The sequence below is a fragment of the Leopardus geoffroyi genome, chromosome B1 (genome assembly GCF_018350155.1).
Source record: "Leopardus geoffroyi isolate Oge1 chromosome B1, O.geoffroyi_Oge1_pat1.0, whole genome shotgun sequence".
NCBI lineage: Eukaryota > Metazoa > Chordata > Mammalia > Carnivora > Felidae > Leopardus > Leopardus geoffroyi.
Genome location: NC_059327.1, coordinates 163,257,643 through 163,275,215, shown reverse-complemented (window position 1 = coordinate 163,275,215; position 17,573 = coordinate 163,257,643). Strand labels below are relative to the sequence as shown.

The window sequence follows — 17,573 nt, the reverse complement described above, 5'->3', positions numbered from 1 at the left end:
TTTAGCCATAGTAGGTTCTGATGGTCAGCTGGGTCCATTCTCCTTCTTGGTATAAAATGCATCTTTCAAAGCCATCATGATCACTCATGGATACCACAGGTTTATCTCAGAAAGATTCCCCAAATGCCCTCACAATCTCATAGCAAAATATTAAAAATTTTTTCCTTTTAAAAAATAAATATATTCCATTGTGTATTTTCAGAAGAATTGGAAACACTGTGTTTCAAATTAACAAAGGCTCTAGTATTCCAACTCCAGAAAGGTTGGGAGTATCTGTCTCCCTTGCTTCTAAAAAACATATTTGGTGTCCAAACCTCAAACTCATTACTCTTTTTTGAACAAAGAGAAGGGAGTATTACGATTCTCATGATAACTGGAACTACAAATGATTTACTGTGACAGTGACCGTGACGGAAGTCATGAGCAATCAGTTTTCATCCCCACCCTTAGAAATATTATATGTGTTTTTGTAGTTTAACGTAATAAGGCTACTTATTTCATTTTCTTGAAAAATCTTAAGATCAAAAGGAATAGGCTGTCATCCTTTAAAAAGCCCCATGTAACAGTACGAGAGACTTCCAGAAGAGAGGATTAGCGTTCCTGTTCTTCAGAATTCAGAGATTGTTTTTCTTTGTAGCTTAGGTATTTATGGTAGGAGAGCTGGAAGGGACAGGAAGTACTCATCAGACAGGAAAGAGTAATAATCTTTGGAAAGCAATTGGCTGGGACATGGGAAACTCAGCAGGCTTGAAGACACTTTCTTGTTTCTCAGTATTCTCTTCTGCATCTCTGTCTTGCTGGCAGAGTTTCCAGCCTGTGAGGACTACTCACCGTGCCCTGGTGTATATGGATGCTCTCAGGCAGGCTGTGACGGGAGGCCCGTTATCAGATGGACCCTGGTACTGTTCTCACATGCTCTCTTTTCCCTAGTTACATATATTTGATCACTCAGCTAGAAAAAAATATCTTGGCAAATTGCACTAGAATAATCATTTCCCGCCTTGGCTCACCATGGAAAAAAAAAAAAAATATCTGTTGTAATGCACCCAAAGTTCAGTCAAGGGTGGCCATTTGGAAAGGACTCTCCATTCACAGGGAAACTGCCAGAGAGACGCCGGGTGCCATCGTATTATTCAGAGCGAGCTCTGGTCTTCATGTACCTGTGGCAGATCAGACTTGAGTTCCATTAGGGATTAAGACCGCAAAACTAGCACTTCTCTCCAAATCAATCTGTTAACTCAGCGCACCTTCAGTGAAAATCACAAAAGTGAGGGCGTCTGCGTATGTGAAATTTTTTTTTAATTTATTTTTTAAATTTATTTATTTTTGAGACAGAGAGAGACAGAGCATGAACAGGGGAGGGGCAGAGAGAGAGCGAGACACAGAATCTGAAGCAGGCTCCAGGCTCTGAGCTGTCAGCACAGAGCCTGACGTGGGGCTCAAACTCACAGACCGTGAGATCATGACCTGAGCCGAAGTCGGACGCTCAACCGACCGAGCCACCCAGGCGCCCCGCGTATGTGAAATTTAACAATCTGATTCTAAAACTTCTACGGGAGAGCAAAGGGTTAAGAGAACCAAGACAAACTGGGAGACTAACAAGGCTCCTTATACATGCAAGTAACTTAGACAGTGTGGCCCTGGTGCAGGGATGGACAGAAGAATGAAATAAAACAGAGTGTCACTAACAGTGCCACGTGGGTACCGAAAACAGTGCCACATGCCCCAAAAAGATGATGCTGAAATCTAGTGGAGAAGGAATGAACTACTCACGGTGGTGTTTGGATGTAATCAATATAAACTTTGATCCCTAGCATAAATTGTATGCAAAAAAACCAAATCCCAGGGTATTCAAAGGCCTAAATATGAAAAACCACAATTTTCACATCTTTAGAAAAACTGAAAGCTCCCACAAGCAAGGTGAAGAGACAAGCCTGAAGCTAGTGGAGGATATTTGTAACATATAAAACCAGGAAAGGATTACATGGACAAATGAAGAAAGCAATAAGAAAATCGATGGGAAAAAGGCAAACAAGCATGTCGAAAAATAGGCAAAGGCTCCGAACAAATCACAGAAGGCAAATCACAGAAGAAAATCGCGGGAAGAACAAGCATATATGTGTGACTTGCTGCGTAATCAGAGAAAGGAGAAGACAGGGACTTAAAAGTCTGGTACCAGCCAGGTCCATCAGGGAAGCCACATCAGAGGCTGTGCAATGCCATACACACAACGGAGAGATCAGAGGAAGTCAGTGCCCCGAATACAGCAGGTGCTCCGGACATGCGCTCTCTTCCCCTCATGGCTCGGGCTCCTGCCTCCCTAGGACTCTCACGTGGCCCATCCTCTCTAAAACACAGAAGCCACGACAGAGGCAGCCACAGTGCCACGGAGGAAGGGGGTGCTTTCAGTCAGAGGACCCGGACTTACTGTGGACCTCTGCACAGGTTCTTTGTTCTTTGACTCTGCATCGGTTTCCTCTTCTGCAGAGAGATAACTACAGCGACCTTGACGTGACCCCCGCTGATGCCAACGGGCCAGTGAAACTGCAGCTTAAACTGGACAGAGGCACACAAAGGGGAGTCAGCACTAATGCCCCACTGCTGGGGGTCACGTGCCAGGTCTCTTCATTGCAATCAATGGTTCTCGCCCAGAAAGAGCATCAGCCTTTCCAACTCCTGCTTGCGTGGAGGAATCAGGACCCCACCAGCGCAAGCAACCAATAGGAGAAAATGGCGGCTCTAGTCTTTTTTCCTGCCAGTGTGTAACCTTCATGGGGGTGGACAGGCTAGATTTCAAACAAGGGGCAGGTTGACTCTTCCTCTGTGTCTATTTCCAGAGCTGTAATGTACACTCTCTTTCTCCCACATCCTGCCTTCTATTTCCTTCCCTCTACAAGGCACTTTTAATACCAATTTATTAAAAAACAGGTAATTTAAGATCCGGCTTAAAAAGAGTCTCTTGCATCATTAGGCTGAGTTAAAATTCCAAGCACAAAGGCTTCTGGAGGAGAAACACAGGACAAGCAGCCAGGAGGCTGGACTTTGCTAGATGTTGCTGAGCCAACAGCTGTCTATGGGACCCGAGGCAAAGCCACATGACCTCTTTGGGGCCCCACCTTCTCATCCTAAGTTCTTATAGGACATGAAAAGGCCCTCAGAACACTAGTTCACTCTGCGCACACACATTTATATTTAACACTCACATTTATATGTTTATGTTTTAACACTGGGGTGGGATCTTTTCCAATATGTACATTATGAAACTCTGGCTCAGGTTTCAGAGCCAAGGAGCCCCGGAACTGCCCAGGACCGCTCTTTCTGGGTACACTGTCCTCATCTCCAGCTGTTTCCAAAATCAGTCACTTTCCCTTTTGATGTCTGAGACCCATTACTTTCATTTTTGACTTAACCAACAGGTGTTCTCGGACTCTTTTCGTGATGGGCTGTCTTCCCTCGGGGTTCCAGGCAGATGGGAGTTTTTCTTAAATGATTACCGAGAGGCACAGAGAAATATATTTTCCTGGCTCCCCCGGCTCCGCTGTTGGAACTGCAGTCTGTTGCGACCACCCTGACTTCTCGACATTTCCTGCTTCTTGGAAGATGCAGGGGTACGTGGGCAAACCATAAGAGCCAGACCTAAATAGTCCATGGAAACAATGCAGGTGCAACGCTTTCACCCTTTGGTGTAGGGCCTAAATATGCCAGGTCTGTGCCACCAAAATGTCAGGTTGGGCAAGATGTCTTTGAACTTTGGTGCAGAATCCAGGAGGGCAGTGGGAAGTCCAGCTTCTGGGGAGAGTCTCACACTGGGCAGGTGTAGTCTGGCAACTGCAGCAGGCTCTCAAATGTGCTCTGTGAAGCTGAGTGTGAGTCTGCTCTGGGCAGAAGTGGGGGCCTCAACAAATACATCTGTACACCCAACGGGATGGCAGACACCAGTGGACAGGATATGGGACAAGACTGAAAATGGCCCTAGATAGATTACATACAGGGACAAAAGAAGTGAGTTACCCCTGAGAGTGCCATTAGCATGGCAAGAGAATATTTTAAATATTAATGGGTCATACACGTGCACAAAATCACATTTCTTTTGACCCTACACTCCGTCTCCTCTTAGTCAGCTGGGTTGAGCTTTGGAAGTTAGGCCTGAAGATACCCAGGGGATGGAAAATGGCAGAGGTAGGCTTCCAGCTCCCAAGGCTGCAGAAGGGTCCCTGGGAAAGAGTGAGAGAATCTTGGACACATTTGTGGGTTTACAGAACATCACCTCCTGAGTGGAGCCCAAGAAAGCAGAGGACCCAGAGCAGAAATGGCTACGTCATGTGCCAGGCGAGGTCACAAGAGTTTTCCCCGGCCCAGCACTGCACACGGCCCAGAGTGGCATGGCTATAGATGACGCTTCCAACAGACTCGTAGAGGTCTTTGGGTCCTTGCTCAAGGGCACAGAAAGCTTCCCAACAGCCACCTGCCAGAACCTTGTGGACTGACAGTGGGTGGGGATGCAGCGGGGGGGGGGGGGGGGGGCTGAAGGATGTTGCTGGGGGATGCCTTCGGGGACAGAGAGGACCTGTGGAACAGGTACCAGCTTCTTAGAGCCTCGGCCCCCAGAACTTAGGCATGGCATGGCTGGACAGTAAGTTTCCGCCACTAGGGGAATGGGGGCGCAGTGCAAATCAAAAGTTAGAGAAAAAGTTGTGTGGTTGCATTGGGTATATCCCTAAACGTTTATCCTGAGATTGGCGCCCACTATGCGGGTAAAGATCAACCCGGAGGAGATGAGTCTAGTTTATGACTAACTCATTCTAAGAGGTGGCTTTATTCCCTTCCTTTCTGCCTTCTCTCCCTCCTTCTCTCCCTGACCCGCCAGACAGCCAGGTACTCTGCTGAATTCTAGCAATACTTTTTTTTTTTTTTTAAACTCCAAGCCCCTGTTTTCTACCATCAAGATTGGGTAATTTAGCTAGGAGGGGGAGGGGCCCTCTTGACGTTAGGAGAGGCCACATGGCTGTTTTTTGCCAATATGCTGTGCGAAGGGAGACTCCTAGAGCTTGCGTGGCCTTCCAGCTCAGCTCTGGTCCTTCCTCACCATCATGTCCACAGAGGTCTCCTCCTTCCGGGGGTGTAGCTTCAAGACGTCTGAGCCTCCGTCAGCCTGGGTCTTTGACGAGACGTGGGGAAGAGTGACGTCACCAAGCCACACTGAACGTGTGACGGGGGCAGGAAGTGAGTTCCTAACTGAATTACCTCTCTGAACTCTGGGGTCATTCGTTCCTACAGCAAAACAGAACACCCTGAAGGTCGGCGATAATGATGATGGACGAGAAGGGGGAGTTGGGTTTTTTTTTTTTTTAATTTTTTTTTTTCAACGTTTTATTTATTTTTGGGACAGAGAGAGACAGAGCATGAATGGGGGAGGGGCAGAGAGAGAGGGAGACACAGAATCGGAAACAGGCTCCAGGCTCTGAGCCATCAGCCCAAAGCCCGACGCGGGGCTCGAACTCACGGACCGCGAGATCGTGACCTGGCTGAAGTCGGATGCTTAACCGACTGCGCCACCCAGGCGCCTAGAGTTGGGTTTTTTAAAAACGCATTCCGACACTGTTCAGAAAAGAAGGCTCTCTGCGCCCAGGTGGCCAGTGTTTCGAGAACAACCTCCTGGCAGAGACGGTGGGGTGACAGGCAGTAGTGTGGTAGCTGTACAGAGAGTACCTAGACGTGGGTTCGGGAGCCAGGTTGGTAAAAAGAAGCCTTAACTGGGCGCAGGAAAGAGCAGGAAGGCAGGGAGGCCACACCTCCTCTTCCTGTCAGCCTCCCTGAGTAAAGGCCAAAAGCTGCTCCCTACCCCCACCCCCCCACCCCCTACCCCAGGGCTTCCCATGTGGGGCCCAGCCGGTAACACACCACAGCCAGGGATCTCTCTGGGGGGCAATCTAAAGGTAGCTGCTTTCCAGTCCGCAGCCCCCCTGGGGTCTACTCCAAAGGAACGCCTTGCTTCAGACTTAGTGCCTTTGAAGGCTAACAACCTTGTGAGAGAAACAAAGCAAAGAAGCAAACAAGGCCAGGTTAATCCTCCTCTGGAATGAAGTTTATCTTCTCCTCCCCCTCCCAAATACTAACTGTAGACTTTAAAATATTTCCATTATTAGTGCAACAGCTAATTTTAAAATATCGTCTGAAGTAAGCAGTAACCACATATGGGCACCATCTAAGTGAACCAAGCATTAGGGAGCTGCTGTACAGATTGCTAAAGGTATTTTTCTTTCCTGATACGCACCTCATGATTTAGTGTGGAGCAGGAAGGTCTACAGCTTTACAATCTGTTAGTGATAAGGGGGACACATGCTGGAAACAGGTCCATTAGAAAAATGGAAATCCTTCCATTCCCTAAAACGTTACTTACGTTCTCCCCCACTTTTTTTCCCCAGATAAGAACAGAAATCTTCGTGTGACCTAACTAGTCCCTGGGAAAGTCATCAAAGAGCAGGCAACCAATGATAAAATGACGACTGACATCTCGAAATCTAGTAAAAGTTTCTGTTTAGTAGCCATAGAATAACAGAAAAGTGTTTACCACCCTACAAGGTCCCACAGGACCAGCACGTACTCTGCGGGTTAGGTCGACTCTAAAAGCCTGTTGGAAAAGTACCACGAGCACAAGTAACAGGAACAACTACAACAGCTACCTCATCTGAGTGCTTGGAGAGCGCCAGGACCCGCCATCTCCTTCAAACCTCAAAAGGAACCTTGGAGGGAGTTATCAGTATAATTGTCCCCATCTGACAAATGAAAATCTCTAAAAGCAGTCATTTCACTAGAATAGTTTACAACAACAGAGTGGGAGAGAATGTGCATCTAGGTTGGTTTGTTTCACACCCTACAGTCCTGGTGTCAGTTTACGCCAATGACCATGACTTGAGTATCAGGGCAGCCGGCCTCGAGTGGCACAGAAATGAAGGAAGGAAACCTCTAGTATGTCTACTATGTAAAGAAGTTCACGGACAGTGTTGGATGCCAGTCCTTCCAGGAATAAATACTTCCAATCTTTCTAAAAATAAAAAAATAGAAGCTCAGAGAGGGTGGATCACCTCACACAGTCCTAAGCGGTGGAGTGGGGGGAGGGGAGGGGGGGGCTCACAGGTCTTCAACACTACCAGGTGAGTTCTGGGGAGAGCCTCACACGGGATCACGGCCAATGCTGGTCTGCAGATAGAAGTCACCTGCGTGACCTGGGGACGTCCTCATCCGGGAGACGGGGACGTGTGGGGGTGAATGAGGAGAGGAATATGGAAAGGCTCTGTGAAGTCTCAGGAACCACGCACATGAAGACAGGAAAGGTGGTGCGGGACGCAGGCAGTAAAATACCAACTAAAAACAAAAACCCGAAGTAGGTAATTCCTAATGGATTTGTATCAGAGTTTATTCAGAAAAACCACCTCAGGGGCACCTGGGTGGCCCAGTCAGGGTCTCACGGTTAGTGAGTTCAAGCCATCGTCAGGTTCTGTGCGCCTCGTATTCTGTGTCTCCTTTTCTCTCTCTGCCCCTCCTCCACTGTGGGTGCACACGCTCTCGCTCTCTCAAAAATAAATAAATAAGCACTAATAAACAAATAAAAGAAAAACAGCTTCATCCAAGCCAACAACAATATCAGGATATCTAACAGCTGAAAAGCCTGGGCAGGAAGATTTAGTGAATGATAACAGTAGCGGTCAACAACAGACAGATGAGTACTGTCGACTACTGACTAGTCAAACGTTCTGTAGTGTGGTCGTTTGATGACTCCCAGCCAAGCTGTCCGGGTTCAAATCCCAGTTCTGCCGCCTATTGGCTATGTAACTGTGGGCAAGCTCCCTTACCTCTCTGTGCCTCTGCTTCCTAATCTATTTTTTTATTATTTTTTTATTTTTTTTTTAATTTTATTTTTTTCAACGTTTTTTTATTTATTTTTGGGACAGAGAGAGACAGAGCATGAACGGGGGAGGGGCAGAGAGAGAGGGAGACACAGAATCGGAAACAGGCTCCAGGCTCTGAGCCATCAGCCCAGAGCCTGACGCGGGGCTCGAACTCACCGACCGCGAGATCGTGACCTGGCTGAAGTCGGACGCTTAACCGACTGCGCCACCCAGGCGCCCCACTCTGCTTCCTAATCTAATCGTAGATGGGGATGTTCTGGGGACCTATGCCTATGCCACCAGCTGGCGGGAGGATTTCGAGCATGAACACATGAGCAGTGCCTGGCATGGTAGGCCACCGTCTAATGTGAGCTGGTCTCATGTCTGTTCTTGGATCTTTTTTTAAAAGTTTATTTAGTTTTGAGAGAGACAGACAGCAATGAACAGGGGAGGGGCAGAGAGAGAGAGAGATGGAGAGAGAGAATCTCAACCAGGTCCCATGCTGTCAGCACAGAGACCAACCCAGGCTTGAACCCGTGAACCATGAAATCATGACCTGAGCCAAAACCAAGAGCCCGATGCTTAACTGGCCGAGCCACCCGGGTACCCCCATTCTTTGATCTTGACAGTTAGGCACCTTTCTGTCACACTAAGGCTATACCTCAGCGGAGGTACTCAGTGCAGGTGGCTATGGTCTGACTCCTATGGAAACTTACAGTTATAGCCTAAACTTGAAAAAATTCAGTTGAAGCATACGAAACTGCTGTTTTATAGGCAAAATGGGGGGGGGGAGGGATTGGCAGATTCATATACGACAACCTAATACATATGGGCAAACAGATCTAAGGCTCAGAAAGCAGCAAAAAAGAAAGAAAAAAGAAAACAGGAACAAGCAGTCTAGTAAAAATCATAAAAGGAGAGTCTGAAGAAACGTAAATAAAATAACCGAGGCTTACACAGCTGCCTCAGTCTCAAAGAAGCGCATAAATTAAGTCCAGGATCTAATCATGTCCTTTAAACACAAACATTAGCTCAAGGGGCCGGTGGGTTTGCGGATGTACATATCTGACTAAGAAGTGGGAAGAGGAGGGATTTTTTTTTTTTAGGGCCATAAAAGAGACACGGAAGGGGCTCTCTCTCCTCCCCTGAGGAGCCCGCTCCTATCTGCATGGTCACATACTCCTCTTTCATCCGCTGCTTTTCTTCCCCGCTCCTTTTGATCCACAAAAGAGAATCTCAACCCACCCTCTTCACCCACCCCTCCTGCTCCTGACGTCAAACCTTCTCCCACGCTGTATGCTCTTCTGGAGACTTCCTCACTCCATCTGTCGGCTACTTGCCTCCCGCCCTCAAGGCTCACCTTCCACCCCCTCTCTCCCACAGAGGCAGCTCTGTTGAGGAGGAAGCAGTGAGCAGATACACGGCCAGGCCTTCCCTACTTAGCAGCTGGTGTTCGAGGATTTTCCCTTTGCACTTGTACTGGACGGCAGGGCGTAGGGTGGTGGGTGTCAACACAAGCAAGAGATCATGGCAGCATCTTTCTCTTCCTATACCCACTGGTCTTCTCATCGCCAGCTTCGCCACGCCCATTCCCAGAAACAAAATATATGGCCACCGTATAAGAAACCAGTTCCCACGGGCTCCATGTGAAACAACTATTATTATTATTGCTACTATTAAAAAAAATTTTTTTTAAATGCTTATTTATTTTGGGAAGACAGAGAGACAGAGTGCAAGCAGGGGAGGGGCAGAGAGAGAAGGAGACACAGAATCCGAAGCAGGCTCCAGGCTCCGAGCTGTCAGCCCAGAGCCCGACGCGGGGCTCGAGCCCACAAAGTGTGGGATCATGAGCCGGGTCGAAGTCGGACGCTTAACTGACTGAGCCACCCGGGCGCCCCTATTGCTACTATTTTTGAATGATTACTAATGCGATAGAACCTATGCCAGGCCTTCGAAGTCTTTTAGAACATTCACTCTTCACAATGGCCCTATAAAACAGGTGCTATTATCATATTATTATTCCCATTTTCCACATGTGGGAACTGAGCCACAGAAGGGTTAAGTGATCTGCTTAAGGGGCCATTGGTAGGTGACAGAGCTGGGAGTCCACTGAAGCAGCTGGACTCCAGAGCCCCTGATCTCAGCCTTACTCGAAATACCATTGAGAATCGGTCTTGTTTGCCATAACCTTGTGGGATATTCATGAAAAGACTCTGGCAACAGAGTCCACTTCAATCCACCTCAAGATCTGGAATGGAAAACATAACCTACTTCCATACCCAGAAGCAGAAAACCATACGCTCTTTCCATGATGGTACTTCAGGACAAAGGCAATGGTCAACCATAATGATTTGGGGCTGAGAAAAATAGGATGCTGTGTTCAAGGACAGGCAGCTATTTGGCTGCGGGAACACTTCCCAAGCATGGAAGATAAATGAGCATATCATCCTGGTGTCCCGCACTAGGTTCGCATACCTGCCGCTATGGTCGGCAACGCTATAGGGACTTCAGATTTGTTGGTGAAGTGAAGGTGATGGGGGGGCCCAGTCTCCTTCCTGGCCTCAAGGTCTCTGAGATATCACGAGGGGCCTTGGAATACGCTTCTCCACAGCCAGAGTTCTGAGTCTGAAAGAAGCCCAAGACCATCTTTAGGAGCTCAAAGAACTGTCATCTCTGGAAACAGTGGCTGTCTCCCCAGCAGTATGTCAGATCCACCCGTCACCCCCGGAAGGAAAACCTCTCTCCCTTGTAGATTGGAAGGGGAAGTGCTGCTGAGGGGCCAGAGGAGAGTGGGTGACTTCATAACAGAGATCAAGGGCACTACAGTAGACCGGACTCTTGGTCGCAAGTGACAGAAATCCAACTTAAATATCTTAAGGCAAAGAGGGGAATTTTTTGGGTCAAGTAACCAAGCCAAAGGAAGAGTAGGTGGCCAGCTGGGTCCTGGGACAGGACCTGGAACCCACCACGCCCCTTCTGCCTCTTGTCTCTTCGCTCTGATGATCAGCTTCATTCCCCTGCAGACTGGCATCGTCTATGAAACGTGCAAATGTGGCTGCCAGCAGCTGTCATGTCTTCCTAGCTCCATGGCTAAGAAGGTAGGCTCTTCCTTTCACGGCAATTAATGACCTCCTGGATAGGAAATCCAACTGGCTCAGTTCTGTGGCCAATAAGTTGAAGTTGTATGATAGCTTGCCCTCACTGAAAGTAAATAAAGGAAGAGCAGCTCTTCATGAAGGAGGACAATCACAGATGTCTACAGATGGACCTTGCCGTCCTGGGCCCTCCGGCCTCTGCGGTCCTCCAGGGAGCTGCCGCAGGGTGAGCAAACGGAGGGATGGCCAAGGGGGAAGCAACAAAGGAGACAGAGTTGCCGAAGTCCTAGCAAAACTGGCTGGGAGAAGGGGTGCCTGGCTGGCTCAGCTGGTAGAGCACAGGACTCTTGATCTCAGGGTTATACGTCCGAGTTCCGCATCAGGGGTAAGGTTTACTTAAAAGAAAACCAAAACGGCTCGGAGGTCAGAATGAAACACTTCTTCACATCTCAGGCCTTCAAGGTTCTGGGGAGCTCACACGGCCTGGGGGGGCTAAAGTCCTATAAGGGAGAAGGCAAGAGGATCAGTGATAGCCCACAGTTGCAGAAACCGTTCTGGGGGTTCAAGTGCAAATGTCATCCTTCCAGAGGAGTGGGATGCAACCACAATATGGCAGGAGGGCTGGAAACCGTAAGGGACCCTGCCCAGACTCAGCATCTCCGCCCACGTAGCTCAGAGCCCACGCCGATGGCCGGCCTGGGGAGTGCGCCACCTGGGTCTGCACGCTCCGGGTGTGCAATTCCACGGACATAAATAACGCTGGCACGCCATATAAACATCAGATGAACATGAAAGCCGCAGCATCTGGGGAACTGTCACCATCTGCCAGTCTGAGAGGAACACGGAAAGAATCAGCAGGGTAGAAGCCGTATGGGGTCTGGGTTTAAAACAACACTACTGGCAGCTGCTACCCGCCCTCGGCCGCTGAGAATAGCAGCGGGTTCTTCCTGACGTGGCAGTTTACGGGCTCTCACAAATCCTGGCTGACCCTGTCACAAAGGCTGAGGCCCACATACCAAGCGGCTCCAATGGCCACCGCTCACCAAGCACGTTTATGAGACTTTGTTCCCTCTCCTCCGCAGCCTCACAATGCAGGCACACACCAGGTCCCACAAACAGAGGAAGAGAGAGAGAAGGCTCCCGGCGGCGAGCTCAGCAGAAGTATTCTCCTTGCGCCTGACTTCTTTGACTCAGTCCTCATTTGATCGTGTCCGCAGGGACCAGACTTCAACACGCGGCGCGAAGTGCTGGGCCAGGCGCCCCGGGATGAGGTGCAACCCCAAATCTGCTAGAGGTATGTGCTCACATCACACCGAGGTTATACTTGTATGTTCACTTGTTAATATGAATCTGTGTTAACCAGCTCAAGCAGGACTCGGCACAGGCTGTTTTTTATTAACTGGCGGGTTGTTGCTGTTTTTAAGAGAGTACCATTAAACCTGACAGACGGCCCCCTTGTGCAGTTGAACAGTAAACGTGATTGTTATGATCCCAATAGCCATCTCCAGGCACTACTCGAAACACAAGTTCTTTGTACGTGAGAAACGAAGTCAGACACAAAGGGGAAAAAAGGCCCATTTTCTCCCATTGCATCAAAATTGATCCTTCAGACTAAAAAGGGCTATTTTTGCTCCCCAAGGTGGGGAGGAAAAGCCGTGACGCTCAGAGCAATTAGAAAGTAGGCCCATGCATAAACACGCGATCCTGGTCTTTATTACAAGGTTATGAACTTGGGCTTACATATTAAAATCCGGCGGGGCTGTGAGGCCCTTTTGTTAATATTATAAGGCAGGTACTACGTGTTTGTTTATTTCTGGCCAGGAAGGGAATTAACTGGGTTCTTATCCCAGCTCTCAAACCAGATACTTTTCTCACTTATTAACTGAGAAGGCAAGGGTGCTGGGTAAGATGTTTGCTGAGGTTCCTTTCAGCACTAACAATCCTGCAATGCGGCGCCATTTTTTATGTGCTTGAGAAGTTCTCGTTACTGACCCTTCGTTGGGGTGTCACCCCCACCCAACAACTGACTTTTGTCCGCTTACCATCTGATCCAAAATCTCTGTGTCTATGACAGACCACCTCCCTCACGGCCACCGCGGGACAGAGGAAAAGCTCCCAGGTGGGCAGCCTTCCCTTGGAGACGGTCGAGTCCTACGTCCGTCACCCACTGAGAGAACTGCGGGACCAAGCGTGGCTAGAGCTGAGGAAGGTATCCCTCTGTGCGGCTCTGGAGAGCCCCTCGTGTTACCCAGAGACATCTTGGCAGTCCATCCCAAATGGCCCATGTACCTTTTGGCAAACTCTACTGGTGAATACAGTTCAAGCGGGGAACTAATTTGCCGTAAATAATAACGACAAGCTGATCATAATACTTAAGCATTAATCTGAACTTACTATGTATTAGGTGTTATACAAAGTGCCTTACACGTATTATCATATGTAATCCTCCCAATAACTCTTGGAAATAGATAACGCTACACTCCTGCTTTACTGAGGAAGGAACCAGGGCTCACAGAAAGAAGGCAAGCCCATCATAGCGGTGGGATACCCAGTGGGTCACTTCACAACTCGTGGCTGAAGTTTATTCATGCCTAAAAGCAGGAGATTGGCCTTGGGTCAGTATTTCCCAAAGTGTGGTGCATGGACCATTCTGAAGAGTCACGTGGGGTGCAAGCAAAAATTGCAGGCTCCTGGCTCCACCCCAGATCTACGAAATCAGAATTCCTGGGGGTAAGGCCCAGGAATCTATCTGTCTAACAAGAACCCCAGGTGATTTTTAAGCATATTAAAGTCTGAGAAACCCAGGTATAGGATTCCAAAACCGTTGCCAGCTCTGTTACAATGGCCCATGGTTTCCCTTTGTTAGAGACTCTTCAAGAATGCAAGCTTTTCTCTTTCCCTGGACCCAGAGTTAACCCCCAAGTATCCTGAACATCTTCTTTAGATCAGCTTTACACAAGATCTTGTTTCTTATATGACACAAGCAAATTCTCCCTTCCCTAAAATGTTTAAACCATACCAAACAAATTCCTCCCATTTATAAGGAATGCAAGGACAAGATGACATGACCTTAGTTAATTAAGTTATTTTACAAATAGAAGCCAATAAACACATGGAACTAGTTACTAAGAAAAGGGTCACCGGATCAGAGAACACTGACAGTAAATGAGAGGAGGGGAGGAAGCGAGAGGGAGACAGAGACAGAGACAGAGAGAGAGAGAGATGGCTAAATTTTAGAAACACATGTGTGTGTGTGCACGTGCACGCACAGACACATACACTCAGATCATACACACAAAGGAAATCAGGTAAAATTAGGCTGTGAGCAAAGAGTGTAAGAGCACACGGGCTTTATTTTCACTGAGAACGAGTAGGTCGTCTCACCTTTGGCCATGGTCTTGACTTTTTCTTCTAATTGATGGCCTTATTTCCCCTCAAAATGCCCCTCTTACCGCTCTGTCCTCATTCTTAACTCTAATTTGCCTTTTGGTCTGTTTGTTTTGTCCTTTCCTGCTGAAGTTGAGGTCAGGGCGACAAAAGAGCCTGCATTCGGTGCACCTTGTAACTTCATCATCTTACTGCCTAGCATGGAATGATGCAAATCCCCCCAGCTGAAGCCTCAACCCTGACTACCAAGATGGCCAAATGCCTGCATCAGCCATGCGGCCACCAGGCCCAGGGGCTGCCTGCTGATCCGTTTCCATGGAGATGCACATCTGCTTTTCCCATGCACCTCAGCCCACTTTGTGACACACACACACACACACACATGCACGCACACACAGAGGCAGGCACACCGCCACCACAACAAAAGTCTGTTATGTATCAGTTATGCAAAGCACAGTCCTAGGTGCAATGAGGAAAACTACAATGGAAAGACGCATAAGATGTGGCCCCAGCCTTCAAGCACCTTAGCACCCATGGAGACTCGGAATGCTCCAGAAAGCAGGTATGGTAAGACTGTAGGAGTCATAGCGCATAGGCTGGTTACAAAGTGGCCTGATAGAAGTGGGACCTGGGCTGGACTGTGGAGGAGAAGCTGAGGAGACTGGGCTGGACCCGTTGGGTAGAAGGAATGACTGCAGTCTCCATTCCTCCTTCTTTTGATAACAGCACCCTAATTTTCTTGAACTTTACCTTTAGCTCTTGTGATTCAGGTGGGGCTGAACTTGAACTGATGAAACCAAAGCACCTTATCCATCTGGTCACCATGAGGGTTCAGAATGGGTACACGATCCAGATCAGTCCAATGAGACTTGATCTGGAGACTTTGGCAGGAACCATGGGTAAAGAGCAGCTCTCCTTTCCCCCTGGTGATTTGCTCAGAGGATATAATCCTGGAGCTACTGTCAGTCTTCTTGCTACTGCATGGAGGGGGTGACCTGGGAGTGAAACCAACATGGAGGAAAGCAGAACCAAGATACAGACAGAGTCCTGAGGACAAAGACTGAGGAAATCAGCTCGATCTCTGGACTCTTTGCTTGAGGAAAACTGATTTTGTTTTTGTTTTTTAAAGCTAATATGGTTGACCAGCTCTCGTTTGCAACTCGGAGGCAGAAGTGTGTAATGGTGTCCTTGGAGGAGTGGGAACACCAGCCTCACTGGTTGATGCTGGGAGACCAGCTGGAAGGGTGAATTGAGGGCAGACTTGGCAGGAGATGGGAAGGGAGAGGCATGAACACAAGCTAAGGCGTAAGAGCTTTATATCCTACAGACAAGAGAAGCCACTGATGACTGCGGACAGAGGGAAGGCTGAGGAAAAGGGGAGTGCTCCAGGACGGGTCACACATGAGATAGGTGGCAGAACAAGACGGATTCTCTGGTTTCTTCCAACCTCGGGATTGTGTGCAGATGACAGTACTTGGGGATAGTCTGCGGTATGGCATAGAGGGGGTGAGACTGGAATTAGGGATGTTCCCAAGGCAGTTGCTGACAGGAGATGCCGCAGAGGGGCTGGCAGGAAGGAGGGAAGGAGGCCTGGGATGACACTGGAAAAGAACTATCGCTTTGGTGACGAGCTGCGGCAGAGCGAGCGTCTGTACCTCTGAGATGGGATGGTTCCACTGATGGAAAGTAGCGGTGGAACTGGTTTGAAAGGGGGGATGAATTCTCCCCCTGGGACACAAGGGGGCAGCATTCAAAGGAGTGGGGCTGGAGCTCAAGTGGGGCCATGGTACTCCCTTAGCCTCTCTGAACAGGGTTGGGGAAAATAGCCTCCGAAGTCATGGACAATTCTACAGCTTGCCGATTCCAGTAGGAAGGTCAGGACTCGAAGTGCAGACTCCGCAGTGACGGAAACTCACAGTTCTTAGTGACCTCGTAGAGTCCCGAGCATAAGCTCTGACCCAAAGCAGGGATCTCCTTTCCAGACGTTCTGAAAGACGGCCATTCACCTTGGATACTTTTTACTCCGGCACCTTACAAGCTCTTAAGGACATCAAGTTCGTTTCCAGGTGCCTTTAACATAAAACGATTCCTTTCAGGGGGGCTGAAAAGGACTCCCCTGTAGGTTCAAGCCACAGGTTGTAGTATTTCTGCTTGCAGGTGACACAGCTAAGAAGAACACAGCTGGGCTGGAAAACAGCATGGCCGAGGTCATTTTCCTTGGCCACACTCTAAAAAGTGGCCCTCCTCCTGTCTGCTTCTTCTTCTACAAGTGATATGTTAAAATGACAGCAGTGTTAAGAATGATGAAAACAGGTTGGGGGAACCAGCATGACCATGAGACAGAGAAAGAAAAGAGTCAGAAGTTGTAGAGTCTTGTATCTTCTCCCTCTCCTTTAATCACTGGTGGGGAACATGCCCCTTCCCCAGGCTGACTTCCCAGATGATGGAATTGGGCTCTGAAATGAAGCCTAATCCCTTTTACCCAGAACAGACTATCCACAATTTTACTATCACGGTCGTTGTGAACCTTACTTTTCCAAATTAACTATCTCCACGTATAATATTGCTGAGGTTCCGAGCTTGGATGAGATCCCAAAAGGAGAGAGAATAAAAAGGAGGCCCCAGGCCTCAAATTCACATAAAAGTGACTTGTTTATACACAAGCTCATTGGCTTCCTTCTTCCTCCTCCCACAGCACCATGCACGTGCGTGAGCGCGCGCACACACACACACACACACACATAATGGCTTTGTTTAAAACAAGAATTTACTAAACAAACACGGGTTTGACCAAGTTTAAATCTCCAAAGTAAGCAGCTGAAGCATTTTAATTACCACACCCCTTTTCAAAATATTTTTCAGGGGCGCCTGGGTGGCGCAGTCGGTTAAGCGTCCGACTTCAGCCAGGTCACGATCTCGCGGTCTGTGAGTTCGAGCCCCGCGTCGGGCTCTGGGCTGATGGCTCAGAGCCTGGAGCCTGTTTCCGATTCTGGGTCTCCCTCTCTCTCTGCCCCTCCCCCGTTCATGCTCTGTCTCTCTCTGTCCCAAAAATAAATAAACGTTGAAAAAAAAATTTAAAAAAAAAAATATATTTTTCAAAATATTTATTTTTGAGAAAGAGAGAGAGAAAGAGAGAGAGAGAGAGAGAAAATGAATGAGTGGGGGAGGGGCAGAAAGAGAGGGAGACACAGAATCTGAAGCA

The 17,573-nt window shown here is 48.4% G+C and overlaps 1 protein-coding gene and 2 long non-coding RNA genes across 4 annotated transcripts in view; 2 read left to right on the top strand and 1 right to left on the bottom strand.

Moving 5' to 3' along the window:
- The window catches only part of SCFD2 (sec1 family domain containing 2), a 411,701-nt gene that overhangs the window by 62,154 nt on the left and 331,974 nt on the right, over positions 1-17,573 (bottom strand). The gene's annotated exons all lie outside the window — the stretch shown is intronic.
- Positions 4,221-7,070, top strand: LOC123595993. The gene is made up of 2 exons (XR_006711468.1): positions 4,221-5,223; positions 6,426-7,070. It is a non-coding gene; the product is annotated as an uncharacterized LOC123595993 (long non-coding RNA).
- On the top strand, positions 10,789-17,232 carry LOC123595991. Its single transcript, XR_006711466.1, has 2 exons — positions 10,789-12,278; positions 13,059-17,232. It is a non-coding gene; the product is annotated as an uncharacterized LOC123595991 (long non-coding RNA).